This window comes from Megascapheus bottae, chromosome 13 (assembly GCF_031878675.1).
Source record: "Megascapheus bottae isolate mThoBot1 chromosome 13, mThoBot2.hap1, whole genome shotgun sequence".
Lineage (NCBI taxonomy): Eukaryota > Metazoa > Chordata > Mammalia > Rodentia > Geomyidae > Megascapheus > Megascapheus bottae.
The window spans coordinates 25,783,016-25,803,952 of record NC_143521.1 but is presented as its reverse complement, the minus strand read 5'-3'; the positions used below and the strand labels follow the sequence as shown (position 1 = coordinate 25,803,952).

Below are 20,937 nucleotides of genomic sequence, written 5' to 3'. Positions count from 1 at the left end.
GGCGAGTGACATTATTCAATTCACTTAAATTACTTTCTTTTAAACTCTGCAGCTCTCACTGAAATTAGTTTATCTTGAGGCTTTAGCATCTCACTTAAACCATTAGTGTGTTTTTTTTCCTCTAGGGATTTTCACTTCCACTTTCTCATTCAAAATGTAATCCTATCAGATATGGTAATAATGCTTTGCACTTGGTAACATCTATCATCCCCAAAGTTCTTGAGCACTTTCAAGTATGAACCTGATAATGTTTGCATTATCCAGAGTGTGGCCAAACAGTTGAAAAATGATTCACATTCACAGATGGAAAACCGATAGAGAGAAGTGACACGTTGTAAAAGTGATGTGAAGATGGCACTTGGGCATGATGCAAATGTTCTGACATGATTGAAGAAATAAGGAAAGGGTTATACAAAATGTTACATATGTTCTAGAAATTCATAAAATTTGAATAAACTATTTCTCCACAGTTCTATTATTTAATTTTCCTTAGCATTTCCCAGTAATGCTTTACAAGTTGTTACCTTGTATCCTTCACTGTTGTAAGCACTGAACACAAGGGGATGAAATCTGAAGGTCAGCAGAAGACAGAAGATTCAGGTTCTGTGGGGCCTTCCTTAGGGACCAATGAAAAAGATGTTGGTATTTTCTACCTTTATTTATTTTATTTTAGATTTTTAAAACTTTTATTGTAAAGGTGATATATAGAGGGACTACAGTTACATAAGTCAACTAAACAGTACATTTCTTTTTGAACAAGGTCATACCCTGCCTCATTCTCTCCCAGTCTTTCCCTTTCCTGACTTCTCTCTCCCACAAGTTGTATAGTTCCATCATTGATGGCACAAGCTATGAATATATTTCTTAAAAGAAAACACATTTCCCTTTTTTTTGACAAGGTGCAATTATTTATTCTCTTGTTTCCTTTACTGTTTTCCTTTATATTTTATGATTTTATTTGTGAAGTGATTGTATGAAAAAATATAAATGTTGATCCTCAAATAGTTGATTCAAATCCTCTGTGTTACAGCTTCCACATCAGTAGCACAGGATTAATTGCAGTACCTGTCTTATAAAATTATCGGAATTAAATAAGTTTATATGCTTATAAGAGTGGTCTGGGAAAAATATTCCACATTTTCTGGTTGTTAATTTTTCAATATCTGACTCTTCACTAAGATATGCAAACCATTCAGAACCCTAGTGAATACTTCTGAGAACTGTGTATATAGTTGGATACATACAAAAGTTCTTTTTGATTAATAAGCTTGAATAGTGAAAGAGTTATATTGGGAATTACTACTTAATTCTTCCTAAATAAACATCAATGGGATGTTTATTTCTCAAACATCAGACAGATGTTTAAGAAACAGATGCACTAGTGAAAAGACTTTTGTTTATGTATCCTAATAAATTTCTGTGTTTTCATTACAAACACCCAGGATCAGATGATATAATATGATATTAGGAAACATGAATCCCTGTATAAAAATGGACATCAAAACTGTTACTTCTATTGTTATAGACAGCAAATCAGGATGGTCTTGCTGTGCAGTGACAGAGAAGCAGATGAAAGAAAAAAAAATGGGAGCTAAAAAAAAGACCAAATCATGTCATCCAGATTCCTGCTTTTCACCAGGCTATATGTTGCTTCTCTTTGATACCTTCCTTCCATTGTTTGCTTTGATGTTTATTTTAACAGTTTTCCTTTCTTTCTTTTTTTAACATTACAGATTTTAAAAAAGGTTTTGTTTAGAGACCAGATAAAGGAAGTTATCTGCACACTAGTGGCTGGTTAACTGTTACAAGCTTGATATCACTGAATTAAAAATGTGTGCCGCCTCCTCTTTAAATTGTAATTAACTGTGCTTCACAGGAAAACACTGGAATTCACTGAAGGATCTTAATGGGAACACAATAATTATTATTGCTAAAGAAGGTTAAGTTTGTTCAGCCTTTGCTACTTTAAATCACAGCAAATGTAAGACTAATGAAGAAAATGCTATCAGTTTTCCCACTTACCAGGAAGTACATATCTCTATGTACAGCATCTAGCAGTAGATATTGACATGCTCTATGAAACAAAAAAAATATGATATGATGAGAATAGTGGTTTATTTTCAAAGAGCAACTTGATTTCTTTCAACTATGCCTAATTAGTTAATACTGTTCTTTCCATTTTACAGTGTTTATTTGACCTCAGTTTTCATAAGACTCTGTGCATTTAGTTTTTTCCAAGCAGATGATAATTTTTTCCATCTCATCAAATTTTAGAAATATATTTCAGCACTTATAAATGTATTGAGATTTTCATTAAACTAAGGAAAATTTAAGGTATAGAAATGAAAACCCCAGTGTTTTCTTCTCTCCATTTGAGTTCTTAGCAAATGCTCTACTCTGATAGCTCCGAGATAAACCACAGGTACTCTCATTCCTGCTTCAACCTAAGAGATCTCTGTTGCAGGCACTGGGAATGATAGAAGACTAAACTAATCATGATATTGTGTACATGAATTCATTATTAGAAGGCTGCTCATTCTCTCTTGCTCTTCATCATTCACTCTTGTGGATGTATTCTATAATTTAAATACGTATGATTCAGAATGCTACATTCACCTTACCCAAACTTCAGATGTTACCTCTTCTGAAATTCAAGTTTCATGGATAACTTTATTGGCTTGTTTCCAGGCTTACCAACTCTCCTTTGTTTTGCTGTTTTTATGATTGCTTATGAAAAACATCATGTAAATTTACCCTGGCACTGAAAGAAATTGGATACTGTACCAAAAAAAGTGTTATTTGGGATAGTGTATAGGGATTTAGAGCCATTATAAATTATCTCATTTTACTGTACTCCTGTGTCAAAGTCATAAATACATCTTTTTGTGTGCATTCTTTATTTCCACAATTTTATATGAATTATATTGTGCTAAAGTACAAAAATGATGTGTGGAGTATAATTCAATAGTGTTAACCTTGCATATATCTGTCTACATTTACATATGTGTGTCAAAAACACATCCAAGTATAAGGATCTTGGTAGTTCTTTTGCAAAATTCTCTTCACTGTCATAGCACTATACATCACTTACACTGTTGTCCTCTTATGAAATTATGGACTAATTTTACCACATTGTTAATGGGATTCTCAAAAGAAGTTCATACATTTTAAACATAGATTTTACTATAATGTTGCCTGTCATTTTTGTTTTTGCATTGCCTGTACTTGGTTCAGTAGTTTCTCACCATGAACCTGCACCCACAGAAATTTAACATTTCATGTAGCAGACATTATGCATCTAAACTGTATTAATTAAATACTGACCAAGATTTGACAGGTTTGTGATACATAATGAATTTCAGAGATCTTGGAGATTTTTTTGTAAAAAGTTGTCAAGCAGTTTTGTGATAAGTTCTGAATCGTATAGAATTTGGAGATTTTTTTTTTTTTTTATTGATACTAGAGCTTGAAGTCAGGGCCTGTATACCGTCCCTGAGCCTGTTCTGCTCCAGCCTAGCACGGCACCATAGTATCACTTCCAGCCTTCTCTTTGTATTTTTATTGGAGATGAGAGTCTCATGGACTTTACTAGTCAGCTTGGCTTTGAATTACAATCCTCAGATCTCAGCCTCCTGATTTGATATGATTCCAAGCATGAGTCACTGTGCTCCCAGCTTTGGAGATCTTTCTGTTAAAAGTGATCAAGTAGCAGACATGGTGCCTATGTCTCCAAAACATTAGAAATGTAATTTTGGAATAGTTTCTTGTATTGGCCATTTCTTATAAAAACACTTACGTATCATTTCTATCAACACTCACAGATGTGGCCAAATATTCATAGGATGCTATTATATCAGGATTGAACTTCACTGTACTTTCATTGTACTTGTTATACACGATACTTTGTAGTTCTAACACGTGAAGACTTTGCAATTATTTCTAGTGCTATTCTTTTATCAAAGTTAGAATGAAGGTGTCAAAAGGTCATCTGACAAATCGACTGTACTATCTTAAAATATGTGAATCAGAGCTCTTAAAATAAGAGTATATTTGAAGACACAGTGGAGGCCACTGCATCCATATAGGAAACTACCACCTCTAAAGCAAAAACATTTTTTTTGAAAAGTTTAATAATAATTTCCAGTGGAATCATATTTTACATTTACATTTCAATCTATAAATGAAGCAGGCAGGAACATCAGTATAACATTTTCATTATCTTATAAATTTGAGTTGAATCTTAAATTCCATTGGTTATAAGTCAGGCTATACCTGATTTGTGTGGTTCAATTCATTGGCCCTCATGTTCCTATATTCAGCATACAAAGAATAATAAGGCGAAAAAATTGACAAATAGTTTGGAGAGGGCTTCCTATAATACCATATATAATCAGTCAATTCCAATTCAAAAATTAAAATATTTATTTCACTAGCACATAGCCAAATCCCTACAAGTGTTTTTTTGTTTTCTTTTATTTTATTACTATTGATTCTCAATAACTGACATCACAATGTGAACTTTTGTTACTTACTTATTCAAGCAATATCTATCATATTTATGAGGAGAAGATATGTGCTGTCATCATTATGAGTAGTTCTGTCTGTTTATAAAGATGTCTCTGTGGGTAATTATGTTCTTCATTTCTGCACTTGAATGTGTTATTTTAAAATTTTAAATACCGCTCACTTTCACACTCACAAAAATTACTATCATATGCTTTTCAGATAAACCTGGATACCAGAGTCACCAAGATACACAGAAAATGATGAATGAAGCCATGGTGAAGCATATGATGGGAATACACACACACACACACACACACACACACACACACAAGATTATATAGATATATAAGAATAACATTTGCTCTGCTCATTACTTAAGTAAATAACATGGTGTATATAGTGCCTATGAGGAGCTTCACTCTGCAGCCCAATTTTACATTAATAAATTGTATTTTATATAAAATGTACCATAGTTAATAATATTTTGTGCCAATGTCCTAAAATATTTGAAAGTTGAAAAATACAGAATATGCTAATTTCTTTCTTTGTGTTCTTTCTCCTTGTAAAAGATTGCATACATTATGTTGCCTTTAAATGACTCACTTTTCAACTTCCTTGCTTATTTAGTGGGCTACATTAATTGATCTTGATCTAAATAAACAAGGAAGTTGAAAAGTGAGTCATTTAAAGGCAACATAATACATACCTTGACACATTCGGCACACAATAAATTATTGCTGTTTGGTCAATTAAGTGAAGTTGATGATGAATTAGTAATTGGAATGGATTCTTATTCTAGATCACCAGTAATATTTTCTTCCTAAAACATCTTTCAAAAGTAGACTTTCCTGAAATCTCTAGTCCATATAGGTTGTTGTTAAAAACTTCACAAAAAAAGGCCGGGAGTTTGGCCTAGTGGTTAAAGTACTTGCCTAGCATGCACGAAGACCCGGGTTCGATTCCTTGATACCACATGCATACAAAAAACAAAGCCGGAAGTAGTGCTGAGGCTCAAGTGGTAGAGATGTAGCCTTTAGAAAGTCCAAGGACAGTGCTCAGGCCCTGAGCTCAAGCCCAGGACTGGCCAAAAAAAAAAAAAAAAAAAAAAAACTTCACAAAAAGTGAAGATGTAGTCTGATACTAGACTGCATATAATGTACAAGGACACAAATGTAGGGGAAGCATTCATTATGTCTCTTTGCTGAAAAATTGGTGATATACGAGCATTATTATAAATAACTTGATTTTTCTAGTGAAATAGAGTTGTGTGCAAGTATTTGGTATTTAAAAATGAAAAAGTAAAGCATTCATTTATTCACTCAACATATTTTAGAAAGAAAATCCAATATGTCAAATATATTCTAATGTGATATTTTTGAACTCATTATTTGCATATAAAGTATGTACTGTGGCTATTTTACAGCTATGAGAATTAACTGGCTTAGTACATATTGGTGTTTTATTGTATTGTGACAAAGAAACATAATTGTCACACACACGAGTCGTCTGTGTTATCAATATGCATCTCTTTTAACTTTTGCATGCTTACAAATTCATCACAATAATTTTGAAGGAAGAGTTATACAGGTCAATACCTGTCTCCAATGTGAGGTAGGGAGCTGAAAAAATAATGTTTGCAGACAGGTTTTTCTCCTAAAATGACTTTACAATAGTACTTCCAAATAGCTACTAAATATCCCCAACTTTTTGTATATTCTAGAAGTAATAGTTTGAAAACAAAGCATATGGGCTAGGTTATAATAACAAGGGTAGATAGATGGTAGATATATAAATAGGTTTGTTTATAAATAGAGTAGATAAGATTGATCTACAAAAGAGTACATAATACTTTATAAATTAATATTGTCAAGATGATAAAATACATATTATTTTTATGTCTAATTGGAAAGAAAATAAGTATCCTTATCACTCATTTATAGTTTTGAAATAATGTTAAACTAGCATCATAAAAGTCAATCAGGTCGGGAGTGTGGCCTAGTGGTAGAGTGCGTGCCTAGCATGCACGAAGACCTGGGTTTGATTCCTCGGTACCACATACATAGAAAAAGCCAGAAGTGGTGTGGTGGTTCAGGGTAGGAAACCAGCCTTGAGGAAAGCCCAAGGTCAATGCCCATGCCCTGAGATCAAGCCCAGGACTGGCAAAAAAAAAAAAAAAGAGTCAATCATCTTTCTTGTGTATTTAATGACTTGTGTACTTCTAGAAACAATAGAAAATGTTATTCTAAATATAACCTTCATAGACCCTTTGTGAATACTTAGGAAGCACATATCAGAAATGTAGATCTGGTTTAATCAGACTTATCAAAAATATAGATCTGCTTTTATCAGACTTTCATTTATTAATGTTAACGAGGTCGCATTTCTGCCAGGAGGAGGAAAAATAAATAAATTTAACCTCTTTATTCTGTCATCTTGAAGTTTGCAAGATAGATATGTACCGATTTTAAATGAATGTTAACATCAGTAAACTGAGCATATTTATTGAGTTAACTTATAGCAAAATGAGCTTTCTCCATTCTCACATACTTTTTTTGCATAGGAAATATTTTAATCTATTGATGCCATGAACCATGGCAGAAAAAGAACCCTGCTAAGTGACAAGACCAATAATGTGTATAGTGCAATAAACACTTCGTAAGAGTTTAATGACTCTGAATTCAAACTGGAAATAAGTGGTTTCCTAAACACAGAAAAGACATTAAAAAATGCTGATTCTTTCAAATGCATACACTTAATTTGTATATGAGATTTAGATACCAAGGTCACCACAATTTAAAAAAAAAAGTGTTTCAGGTGAAGAAGACGAAAAGGCACTCCATGAAACCAGCATTTGATGCTTTATTTTGATTTCCCTCCTGCATCCACTTGATTCTTTTACTTTCTACCACATGAACATTTTCAGCCACAAAGCCCTCTTTGTCGCTGAACCTGATAGGCACAGCAGTATAGTTTTCACCAAAGAACAATAGAAATAAGGCTTGAAGCCAGATTATCTTTTATAAATTTAGATTTGTGACCATAAACAAGTAATTTTTGCTCCCTCGCTATTTTATTTCATAAATGTGAATATTCAGTTTTAGCTAATTTTTCTGTCTTAAAAAGTTTTGCTGATTGGGGGCGGGAGTTTGGCCTCATTGTAGAGTGCTAATCTAGCATGCATGAAGACCCAGATTCAATTCCTTGGTACCACATACAGAGAAAAATGTCAGAAGTGGTGCTGTGGCTCATGTGGTGGAGATACAGACTTGAGAAAGTCCAAGCGCAGTGCTCAGATCCTGAGCTCAAGCCCAGGACTGGCAAAAAAAAAAAAAAAAAAAATTTCTAATCAATAGGTAATAAGAGTTTATACATAAGAACCATGCAATAGAATTGGCCATTTTGCTCTAAATGCTTCTTGTTTCACTGCATTTATTCAGTCATGGCTACAATAGTCCAAATACAAGATATTGTGTCTTCACATTTTTATGTAATGTAATTTTTATGAAAATGTAATATGATTGAATAGAGCATAGTCATTTTATCCCCTTTATTATTATATAGAATGGAAGCAAAAAAATATACTTTTTCAACTTTATACTCAGAAGATATTCACTTCAGCATTGCTGGTATCTAGTCCACACATACATATCATTAATTTGTTTCCTTTCATTTTGCCATTACTGATTTGAGTCAAATCATTAAACTTAACTCAGTTGATTGTCAAATCTTTAAGTACATATAGAATGAATGAAACCCTTATATTGATTTAATAATTTCCAAAATTTACATATTTCAGGTATTCTGCTTAGACACAAAGTGACAATTGGAGCCCTGTACAGAAACGTGTACAGATTACTTTCTGTTAGATTAGCAAAGCATATGTTATAAGAGGTCATGACAAAATGGAATTATTTGCCTGTCCTGGGGCTTGAACTCAGGGCCCTGGCACTGTCCTTGGGCTTTCTCAAGGCTAGTGTTTTACCATTTGAGTAACAGCACAATTTCTGAGTTTTTCTGTATATGTGGTCTGAGGAATAGAAACCAGGGCTTTGTGCATCCTAGGCAATCACTCCAGCACTAGGCCACACTCCCAGCCTGACAAAGTGGAAATTTTATTTCTTAAAGTTCTTTTTGTTTATGACCATATCATATAATATAGCTATAATAATATTTAAAGTTCTTATATTTACAAGCATGAAATTTATTATCATTTTTTTTTTGGTCTCTCAAGGGGCTTAAACTCTGGACCAGTGTGTTGTTCCTGAGCTCTTTAGCTCAAGGCTACAACCCTACTCCTGTCACAGTGCCACTTTCAGTTTTCTACTGTTAAATGGAGATAAGAGTCTCTCAGACTTTAGTGCCTAGGCTGGCTTTGAACTTCGATCCTCAGATCCCCGCCTCTAGAGTAGCTAGGATTGCAGGGTTAAGCCACTATGCCTGGCTGAAATTCATCTTTTTATACATAGAAGGATACTAGTTGGTTATTTATTGTGTATTTTGTAGGTATGAGCCACCGTTGTGTCTGCAAGCTCATTCATTAATTTAGTAGAAAAAGTCAGGGACCAGTGGCTCACAGTTGTAAACCTAAGTACTCAGAGGGCTGAGATCCAAAGAACTGCACAACTATTCCAGAAAACAATATCTGTAAGACACCATCTACAAAATAACCAGCAAAATGCCAGACTGGAGACATAGCTCAAATGATAGAGCACCAGACATGAATGCACAAACTCGAATGCAAGGTCCTAAATTCAAATTCCAGTATTAGAAAAAAAAATGTTACACCTAATAATGTTACATTGCTGGTAGCTCCTTTCTCCAATGAATTCACTGCAAGTTTGTTTTATAACTCTTCTATAAATGGCTTGAAGAAAGAAAAAAAGAAATAGTTGGTGGCTAGTTAAAACAAAGTGTAACGTATGTTATCAGCGATCTTCTAGAGCAAAGAATGATGTGGTTGTTTGTTTTATTCTCTTAAAACTTGGTTTTCCTCTAATTTGACACATTCATCTAACACAAACAAAAAGCACATTTAGTGGATTGCCTAGCAGATGTTGGCTGAGTGGTAATAAAGAACTCGACAGAAAGCCCTCTTTATGGTTTGTGTGGTTGTTTGTGTTAATTCAATTTTAAATTCGAGTCATATGATGTAGGCTTAAATGCCTTCTTTGTATATTTCTTTTCTTAAATGAGGATTACCTGGTTTTGAGCTACCTTTTAAGGAATATTCATTCCTCTTCCATTATTCTGAAACATACAATATTAGAAAAGCTAAAAGGACTATGCCACTTTTCTTAGAAGCATTATAAGTCTTGTGTCACATATTACAGTGTTGTAGAACTATGCCCTACCATGGATAAGATTGGAGAATATGTCAGTGCAACAATTAGTGTTAGAAACAAGCATCAGATTGAAACTGATGATGGTCAACATGCAATGTGGAATTGTATGTCTCCAGTGACATCTGACTGCTTTCAGAAGGACAGGCAGTAGTAAGTAGCAAATACTGAGGATTGTAAGTGAGTCTGTACAAATGAAATTCATTTGGATATAGCCTAGTAAATTACAGCCATGGAAACATATCCAGGAATACTATTTAAGAGTTTTAAGAGTTGTAAAAATAAGAAGACAGCCATGTGCTCATACCTATATAATCCTAGAATTCAGGAGGTTGAGATCTGAAGATCAAGATTTAAAGGCAGCCAAAGCAGGAATGTCCATGAGACTCATCTCCAATTACTGACCAGAAAACCAGAAGTGGCATTGTGACTCAAAATATTAGAGTGCTACCCTTGAGCAAAAAAGGTCAGGAACAGCACCCAAGCCTTAAGTTCAAGTCCGATGATCAACAACAACAAAATAAAACTACACATTTTGGAATAATTGCATCAGTGAATTTACAGACTTGGGATTTATTACATGAATTAGCATCCCAATTTTACCAAACACTAAAAATAAGAGTTGGGAAGAGCCTTATTCTTGCCTTTATGTCGAGGGATTCACTTGACATGTGTGGAATGTCTTTGACTTGTATTCTCTACTAGGAAAATTCTGAACGTCACTTTATTTTGTTGTTGTTGTTGTTCTAGAAATCTTAATTGTAATCATTATTTCATTAAATATCTATAAATAGGATGCAAGTTATTTTCTATTCTTTGTAGAATGAATGAAATCCCAGCTTGGCTGGAACATTTGGGTTAATTCCTTGAAATATCAGTCTTGTTAGTACTCCTGTGCACAAAGCTATTCCTCAGACTGAATTCTGGGTTTTGTTGGTGAATTTATTCTTTCCTGAATGGATTGTGGGTGATGTTTTTTTTTTTTCTGTTTCATTGTATTAGGAAGTGATGATAGAAAATTTCAATGACAAAATAAATTCACAAGAGGTTGAAAGCTCTGGTAACGACAGAAAGGTATTCTTTGTAGTTTCCATAGCAAAATTAAAATAGTAACTTCATGACAGCTTTAATTTGATTTCCATTTCTCTCCACACAATACCTTAGATTTGGTCCTTATCACTGAAAAAAAAACTCTTACAGGAATCAAAATGATCATGTTACTTTATTATAATGTTTTATACTCTTAAGGATTATTAATGAGGAAACAGTGGATTGAACTAATATGTTACTTTCTTGGTTTCAATTTTCTCATTTGTTAAATATGAATTCACTAAATGCTATCTAGGGTAATTAGACCCCCCAAACTCTAGAAATGAATGTTCACTATAAAATACTTACTATTAATAAATGCTTTGTTATTAAATCTGGCTCATTCTAATATCACCGTTGATTCATGCATGAGGCAGAATGGATAGAACTTTATATCAGGACTTGGGCAGATACATGTCTTCAAGCAAGGAACTGACATTTTCCATGGAAAGTCTATTTTTTGACTAACTCTTGCATCTTGTCAAGCTGCTTTTCATGGCAAATGTCCCTCTCTATGCAGTCCATGTCTGTTCTTCTGTTTACAAATAACTTGTTTGAGGTAAAATAAGCAAACTGAAATTCACCAGTTGTTACATTGTAAGATTCCTTGAGGCAGAGATCATTTCATGTAAAATATGTTCCTACCATGAGAGTCACAATTTTCTGGGAAATTCGATTCACATGGTGTCTGTTCACATGCTGCATATTTAATAACTGTCATTTGTAGGAGACCTATCTACCACTGATTGTAATGCAACAAAATATTTTCATATAAATTGCCTTATTTAATTCTTCAAATATTTGTGTCATGTGATAATTACCATTTCCATCAAGTAAGAGCTAATAAGAACTTAGAATCTTAAAGGCCTAGACTAAGGTCGATACTTATGGATAGCATTGGTCCATATTATATCACAGGCTGTCTGGCCCATTAGGTATTATTATTTTCTCTGTTCATAACTCTGAATGCCGTGCATGTAATAAGAAACAAACAGAGGCATTAACTATATCATATAGATCTTTATCCATACAATCATGTACTTTTAGATGACTCTGGCTTTATGTATTTTATCTAGCAACTAAAAATGCTGTCTATTATGTAGTGGGTACAAATGATCATAACAGGGTTCATCCTTCATGAACCATATGTGGTATTGATTTTAAGTGTAATAAATAATAATTTTGAAAAATTACTATTTTTATCAGGGCTATTCCAAATAGATTCAAAATGCTAATAGCACCATTTTCTTTTAAAAAGCTAAATTAACAGTTTAAAAGGCTTAGAGGATCCATCAATGGGTTGCAATTACAATACAAAATAAAATGCGCTCTCTCACTTCCCACAGCATCTATAGAATGTGGCCTGTGAAAGCACTTTTATGAATTATTGACACTTTCAATCTACACACTTTAAGATGAAATTCATTAGGAGGTGCTAATTTTGGAAGCATATTACATAAAGCTATTGTTATACAAGGTGCTTGAAAGGCATTTTTATTCACTGATGCATGGGTATTATTTGAAAAACATAATTTAGAAGCTGAGCAGAAGAGATTACTCCTGTCTCTCATTAAAAAAAGGATTAGCACTTTGTTTACTGAAAGAGACAGATGTCTGTCAGAATTTTTGATATGCAATACACCAAAAATTTTAATGCATCTTACAGATCTCATTTCTCTTACTGAAGTGTTTTCATATTGGTGGATGTGAAATAGAAGGGAGAATTATCTTTTTGAGAATAAGATAAATTAGTGGTTGAACAAGTTTACATTCCCACCAATAGTGTAGTAGTGTTTCATTTTGGCTACATCTCTCTAGTGAAATCTCATGTATTGATTTGCATTTGCCTTTTTTTTGTCAGTACTGGGGCTTGAACTCAGGGCCTGGGCAGTGATCTTGGGCTTTCTCAAGGCTAGTGGTGTACCACTTGAGCCACAGAACCACTTTCAGGTTTTCCTTTACTTTGTTCTTTCTTTTTTGTTTTTAACTTTGTTTGTTTGATGTTTGTTTTTGTTTTCTAGTCCTTGGCCTTGAACTCAGGGCCTGAAAAATGTCCTTTGGCTTTCTCAAGGCTAGAGCTCTACTACTTGAGCCTAAGCCCCATTTCTGGCTTTTTTCTATTATGTGATACTGAGAATCTGCACCTGAGTCTTCGTTCATGCAAGGCAAACACTACCACTAGGCTAAACTCCTGGCCCAAGCATTTGTTTTCTGGCCAGAGGTGTTGAACATTTCCTCATGTACGTATTTGCCATTCATATTTCTTCTTCAGAGAAGAAATGTCTTTATACCACTTATTAAATGAATTGCTGTTTCTTTTGAATTTGTTTATCAGGGGTTTCAATTTTTGAGTTCTAATTATATTTTACATATGAAGCCCTTTTCTGATACATAGCTAGTAAAGAGCGCCTCCCATTCTGTAAGATTTCTTGGCATGCAGAAATGATGCAGTTTGATTCAATCCCAGTTATCTAGCCCTTCTTTGATATTTTTGGGGTGGGGTTGTGTATGTTTCTGGGATCTTTACGTAGAAAGTTTCAACCTGTGCCAAAGAACAAAGTGTTTTTGCCCCATTTTTCCAGTAATATTTTCAGGGTATCTTGTCTTACATTTAGGTCTTGGATCCCTTTGTAATTGATTCTGGTGAGGCTGATATCTAGGGATCTAACTTCAATTTTCTGTATGTTTAGGGCTGATCTACCAGCACCATTTGTTGAAGAGACTGTCTTTGTTCCATCCTATATTTCTGGCTCCCTTTTCAAATAGTAGGTGATCATAGGTCTATGGGTTCATAATAAGGAACAAATAACTTTTTTTAACAATGATTTAAATCAGGTGATTCATAAGAAAACAAATTTTAAAATTATAATAGGCTATTCAAATATAAATTCCTTTTTTCATATATTTTATTGTAATTAATAGAAGGGTTACATTATATTCACCAGATAGAACGTACATTAATTCACATACATTGATATCCTTTCTCATGTCTTTATTGTGAGTTTTTGATTATGTAGATATGGATGACTTTAAGTGTAGATGTTAGTAGAACAAATTATATTCCAGATTAATTATTTCTATGTAATCCATTTATTTTTGTACCACCTCCCTAACTACTGACTTACTAGAGTAAGGGTGCCCAAATGTGTTTTAATGTTATAATCCAAATATTAACATCAAAATAAGTTGATTTAAAATTAAAATATGCTTGAATCTAAATTACTTGAAATTTTTGCAACTATCTTATGCTCCCATAAGTGTCTTTTAGTTTACATATTACAGATATATGAAAGCATTGTGGGATTTTGATATTGCACCCCTTTGGAATATTTTTACAGTAGGTAAAAAATGTGTTCTATGACTTAGAGTTTAAAAAATAAATTTTAAACATTAGGATTTGATATAAATTTATAGATTTTTATAGCAATACTAATTGTTGGTAAATAGCAAATTCTTTGTAAGTTTATAATGCAATTCAGGAAAATTCATCAATGTATGATATGGTCTCTGATTCATATATTTTCTTTTCGTTTCTTTTCTCTTTTTTTTTTTCTTGTTATTGGTCAGAGGGCTCAAGCCTATCACCCAACCCCTTGAGCCACAGTGACACTTCCGGTTTTCTATTGTTTAATTGGAAATAAGAATCTCCTTGTCTTTAGTGCCCAGGCTGGCTTTGAGCTAAGACCCTCAGATCTCAGCCTCATGAGTAGCTAGGATTAAAGGTGTGAGCTACCATGCCTGGCTGATCCATACTTTTCATAATTAAGGAATGAAATTCAAAAATATTGCATATGATGCGAAAATTCCTAGAAATGAAAACAACATCAGGATTTCATGTTGTATCAATTTTATAAACTGTTGAAGATTGAAAGGAAAATTTGCTAGTCTCTTGTTGCCAGTTTCTTACTTGATACAGAAAAAAGTACCCTTTGTTTAAAATTGTCATTTACTCTAACCACAGCATATACCTTATGACATCAATTTTGACAAAGGACAACAATAAAATCACATTAAGGAAATATATAAACATTTATAGAGGCTGAGTGGACAATAAAAATACTTTGAAGATTAAAAGTGAAGAGGGAAAAGGAGAAAAACTAGTTGCAAAGAGGTTTGGAAATGAGCACTGACAGCTATAATGTCAGAATTCAGGATACTGGACTAGCTAAAAGACAGGGGATCTGAGAAAGGCCTTGGCATGCTGTCATTGTACAACTCACTTATTTATGATCTCGTCAGAGAAAGGAGAGATGGCAGTATTTCACCCTGTGTTTTGAAATTTTGCAGTCTGTTTTATAGCAACAGCCTTTTTATGTCAGAGTAACTTACAAGATCATCTATTTACATTTGTTTCCCCCAGTTTTACATTTAATGTGTTAGAGATACAAATTCCATATAAAATTTACTTTCCCTTCTATCCATTGATATATTAATAGACATTAGGTAGAAATGGAATTGCATGTATTTATATATAGTTTGTCCAATTTTTTTCTTTTATATAATGTATTTAAACTATGTGGACTCCTCCTCCTCCTCCTCCTCCCCCCTCCCTTCCTCCTCCTCCTTCTTCCCCTCCTCCTCTTGTTTTTACTTCATTTTAGTGGTCCTTGGGTTTGAACTAAAGGCCTTTTGCTTTCTAGACAGGCACTCTACTACTTGAGCTGTATCCATTTAGTCCAGCCAATGGTTTTTCTATCCATTTAATTTTCTATCTCAATAATTGGAAGCTTTTAACATTAGAATTAAAAGACAGGTAACAACTGGCCAAGTCTAAACGTTACTAGGCTTTTCAACATCAAATTATTTAAATTATTTTATCTTGCCAGTTTTGCTATGGGAAGATGATTTGTGTGTGCTTATTTCAACTTAAATTATAGGTCTGTTTTACTTCAGTCTTAAAAATAGCAAATAAATGATAAATGAGCTACAGCCAGTCATGACATGGGCAAGACTATCATAATTTTCTCCAAAGCAGAACTGCCTAATAAATCTTAATTTTGAAAAACCAGCAAGTAACAGAGACAAGATTTGCTTGCACTACAGCTTATGCCAATTTCCTGGAAATTAGACCAAGACTAGAAATTAAAAGCACAATTTTGCCAAATGTCAGTTGAGATAATAATAGAGGTGAACAATCTTTGAAAAATTAAAATTCCATGAAGTGTACGATTTTACAGACTAAAATAGATTCATAGCTATTATGCTTTCTTACACAACTTCTACGTTGAGTAGTTTTTGAAAAATTCATTATGTACAAAGTTGTTAAAGTATTTGCCTTAAAGAATCTGTAAATTACATGCGCAAGAGAGTTAATGTTCAGTGTATAGATATTGCTTGTTTTAGAAACACTGTATAGTAAATCTCCAAAGGATAAATAGTACTATTTCCAAGAAATAAGTTAGTTGTAACCCCTTTATGGAAGAGTTGTTGGAAACATTTCGAGTTTATTATGATTTTGTATTCTTAACTCAGCCTTTATTATAATGGTCGCAGATCCATTTTTTTTGTCATTGGATTTGAGCTCTAGACCTGGACACTGTTCATGAACTCTTCATCTGAAGGCTAGCACTCTATCACTTGAGCCACAGCATAACTTCTGGTTATGTGGAGGTTAATTGGGGATAAGAGTCTCACAGACTTTCATGCCCAGGTTGCATTTGAACTTTGATCCTCAAATCTCAGCCTCTGAGTAGCTAGGATTATAGGTATGAGCCACCACGCCTGGCTGCAATCCAAATTTTGAGAATACTATTTAATATCTTTTTAATATTTAAGGTAATGTTATCCTTATTCTGTTTCTCAGTCTGAATACAACTTTATATTCTTCCCCAAATATGAAGTACATCTTCAGGTACAGTATTTGCAGAATAGAACAGTATGTGATTTCCACTAAAATCTCCAACTCCAGATGACATTATCAAATCCACTTACAGAGTAACCAAAAATGCATGACTTACTTCACTCTGGGATGCTTCGTGTTTTAGTCTCCTCACACACCTTTGTGCTTAGCAAGTCTGAATCTGGAAGTCCACCACTGACTAATGTGCCTTATTTATTTATGTTTTGTTATTGATGCCTATGATTTAGCTCTGTTAGATTAACATTCCAGGCCTAGGCCCTAGACCCACCCATTAGAGTGGAAATTATTAGTTCTATTTACCTGATGGTGTTTGTGTGGGTTTTGCCACCACACACCCTCTAACAGGACTTGAACTGGGCCTATGTGCTGTCCTTGAGCTCTTCAGATCAAGACTTCCACCCTACCCTGGAGACAAGCCCCTCTTCCCATTTTCTAGAGGTTAATTGGAGATAAGAGTCTCAGGTCCTTTTCTGCTCAGGCTGGCTTTGAACCTTGATCCTCAGATCTCAGCCTTCTGAGTAGCCACGATTACAGGTTTGAGCTACCATGCCCAGCTAACCAGTTTTAAATGATACCAGTCCAGTATACTCAGAACTCATTAAACAGTAATGGGACATTTTAGCAAACTATGACTATACTGTAGTGTTTTAAAGTGAATTTTAAATCCAGGAGCTCATGACACTTTCCCGAAATCCTAGCTCAGTAGGAAGCTATTATAACAAGACCCTGGTTCAAAAACAGCTGGACAGAAGTCTGCATGATGTCATCTATAATTAACAAGTAAAATGACAGACTGAAGGCATGGCTTGAGTGAGAGATCAAGGCCCTTAATTCATGCTTCAGTAAAGGTACACACACACGCGCACACACACACACACACACACACACACACACACACACACATTCGAGATTTAGAAATGCTACTAAAACTTAAGGCACATAAACTAATGAAATTAGAGTTCCTATGCAAATTTTTGGAGGACTCATAAATTTTCTTCTAATTAGTGATACTTAGATTTAATGGATGTCAGTGGTTGGAAATACATATAGTTTTTGTAACAATTGACTACATATGAATGTAGGTCAAAGTACAAAAATCTCATCCAGAAGTAATTATTAAAAATAATACTCACTTTGTTATCTGATATATTGGATTTTTTGTATTTGGTTATTTGAAATTGGATAGGGAAGAGGGGAAAACCAAACGGGGGGGGGTGGAGGGGAGGGTAATGGGGACCAAGACATGTAAAAGGGTATCATTATGTGAATTAATGCACCTTCTATCTGGCAAATATCATGTAACCCTTTTATTAATTACAATAAAAAATATAAAAAATAATACTATTGGGCCAGGAGTTTGGCCTAGTGCCTAGCAGGCATGAAGACCCGGTTCCATTCCTCAGTACCACATACATAGAAAAAAAAAAAAGCTGGAAGTGGTGCTGAGGCTCAAGTGGTAGAGCTCCAGCCCTGAGAAAAGTTCAAGGACAGTATTCTCAGGCCCTGAGCTCAAGCCCAGGACTGGCATAAAAAAAATATTACTATATTGTTTTGAAACATCTCCTGAAGTCTTGAATTTACTGTCTGTACATTCTATGCCATCTAGTCTTTTCTATTGAAATTTTCCTAGTTTCACATCATCTGTAAACTGAATTTTTTAATCTGAAATTTCTTATATAAATTTTATGATTTATGCTATGATACCACAGTTACATGACATCCTTGCTTTTGTTAATCCTTCTCTTCTCATTAGGATGTAGGCAAATAGATGTGTCTGAGTTTATACAGTAAGTTTATACAATAAAAGTGAAAATGAATTTCATGTACATGTTATATTTGATCAATACCTTAAAAGTAATAATGGGACTTAAAATACACTTAGTATGAGATAAGCTTAAGCAGCATGCTTGTGAATCCCTTACTTTCACTAGTGTGTGGTGACCCAGTTGATAAAATAAAGGGCAAAGTCAATGGTTCATTATTTATATCAAGCCTCTGATTAAATACCTTTTCTGAGAAGTTAGCAGTTTTTCATAATGATATTAAGTATTGATGAGTGGTAATAAAGTTATTTTAATAAGCATTTTTAGAGCATTTATTCAAAATTTGGCCCTTCCCCACCAGTGTCTACCTTATAAGGTATATTTCTCTTGAGACTGACAAGAATCACAAAATCTAAGGCTTAAGAAATGAGTTGTAAAGTAGAATTTATTGTTACTGTTGATTTTTTAAGAAAAAAAAATCTTTCCTTTGAGCTGTATAAAACCAAGATTATTGAGTTAAGTCATAGTATAAACTATAATATCTACATATGAAATTAACCAAATTATTTGAAAGCTGTCTACATATTTATTTGCTGATCTCATTATTGAAATGCAACTACTGGTGTTCGAATATTACCTTTTCAGTACTTTAAAATAGTGTGTTTGACAATCTTACTATTATTAGATCTAACCATTTTTGCCAAAATTTTACTTATAATTATTGTAAAAAATTTGTCTTAGAAAAATATTTTTAAAAAAAATAATGTTCAATGAAGCGAGTATGAGTGAAGTAAATTATTTTCAGTTTGGAAGAGGTGAATAAAAAGTGCTTGGCCAATATCGTACCATTAATCTATTCTCTTTTCTCCTTTCTCTCTTTACTTCTCTCTCTCCAATAGAAGTGGAACAAAAAGGTAATTAAATACCTTTCATAAATTATATACTATTTATAGGCTAAGTTATTTAACAGTTTAACATTTAGTTAAATAATTTTGTTATTAATTCTCACTATTTTATGGAAATTTATTGACTACTTCTGCTGCTCAACTTCATTTTAATATGCTTTACTGACATGCTGGGTTAATCCTTTATCCTAACACATTCGAATATTGTAAAATCATTGACAACATATTTTTCAATTCTGTATTTTTAAATAAGTAATTAGAAATCTAGTAGATGTGAAATATGATTGCTAGATTTTTTGCTATCTCTTTACCAGATTATTTCCCTGGCTCTGCCATGGCTTCTTCTGGTCCCTGTTTTAAATACTAGGGCCAAAAGGAGACAGTTCAATGAAAAAAAAAATCCTACATTCCTTTTGTAAATGTAGAAATTCCTATAATTATCATCATTATTATTGTCAATTGACAGTATTACTCTGGCCTTACTTTGAATGATTTTGGAATTTAGCCCAACCCCCCCTCCCCCCCAAAAAATAAGCTTTCCATTTCTTCAAAATTAAATCTTTGAATATTTAATAATGCCTTTCTTTTTTTCTAAACATAGTTTATATTTTCTCTTAGTTTGTTTTCCATGTGATCCATTATTATATTTACTACCAAATGCCAAAATACTCATTACTAATACCAAAATAATAACTCTTTGTTCACCATAAAAGCTCAATATCTAAATTTCCAAATTGTTTGAATTCTAATTTTCTCTCCCAGGCTACTTCTAATCACTATGAACCTAACAGTGGACTGCATGACTAACTTTCAGTGTGTTTGCTTTGCAAGTATATGAGAGCAGTGTTTCCCATTGCAGGTTCCGCAGAACACTTTAATCCAAAACAGTTCTATGCCAAAGCTCCCATGATCAAATCAATTTGTAAAATTTATTCACTCTTCTTACTTCTGCCTCAGAGATCCACCAATCTACTATTAAAATCTCTATCACAATTATAGTTGATATGATACCACTTAAGCAAATATGGCTAAGGATCCCTTTCATCCTTCTGCGCAAAATGTAACTATGCTACTTGAAACAGGTGCTTCAGGGACCACCCTTTGGGAAACATTGCTTGAGAGCCCCTTCATTAGGGATAAATCTGCCAGGCTTTCTGACTACCACTCTCAGTATGCTACTGAATCATACTAAAAGGCAATCTAACATGGCCCATTTTCATTCTGAAGTATGAGCAGCAAAATATAGCAAGTAATCTTGTTTTTTTTTTTCTTTTTAATGTTTTTCTCATGTAACAGTAAAAGGTACATGTTTTGAAGTTCCAATACTACTGTATTTAACAGGACATTTTTAACTGATTAAAATCTAGATCTTGGGTTCTTTTCTGTAACCTTTTGCCTTTTCTTCTTTTCTCGTTCCTTGTTTCCTTTCTTTCTCTTCCTTTCTCTTTTCCCTTCCAGTCTCCATCCATCACTCA

General features: G+C 33.6%; 1 protein-coding gene across 16 annotated transcripts in view; it reads left to right on the top strand.

The window, feature by feature from the left end:
• Positions 1-20,937, top strand: part of Adgrl3 (adhesion G protein-coupled receptor L3) — a 685,889-nt gene that overhangs the window by 407,734 nt on the left and 257,218 nt on the right. Inside the window, exon 1 of one of the 16 annotated variants that reach the window (XM_090343527.1) lies at positions 19,464-19,471. The exons of the other annotated variants lie outside the window; for them this stretch is intronic. The gene's annotated coding sequence lies outside the window, so the exon portion shown is untranslated. Of the gene's footprint in view, positions 1-19,463; positions 19,472-20,937 lie in introns of those variants that run through there. 16 annotated transcript variants of the gene reach the window in all.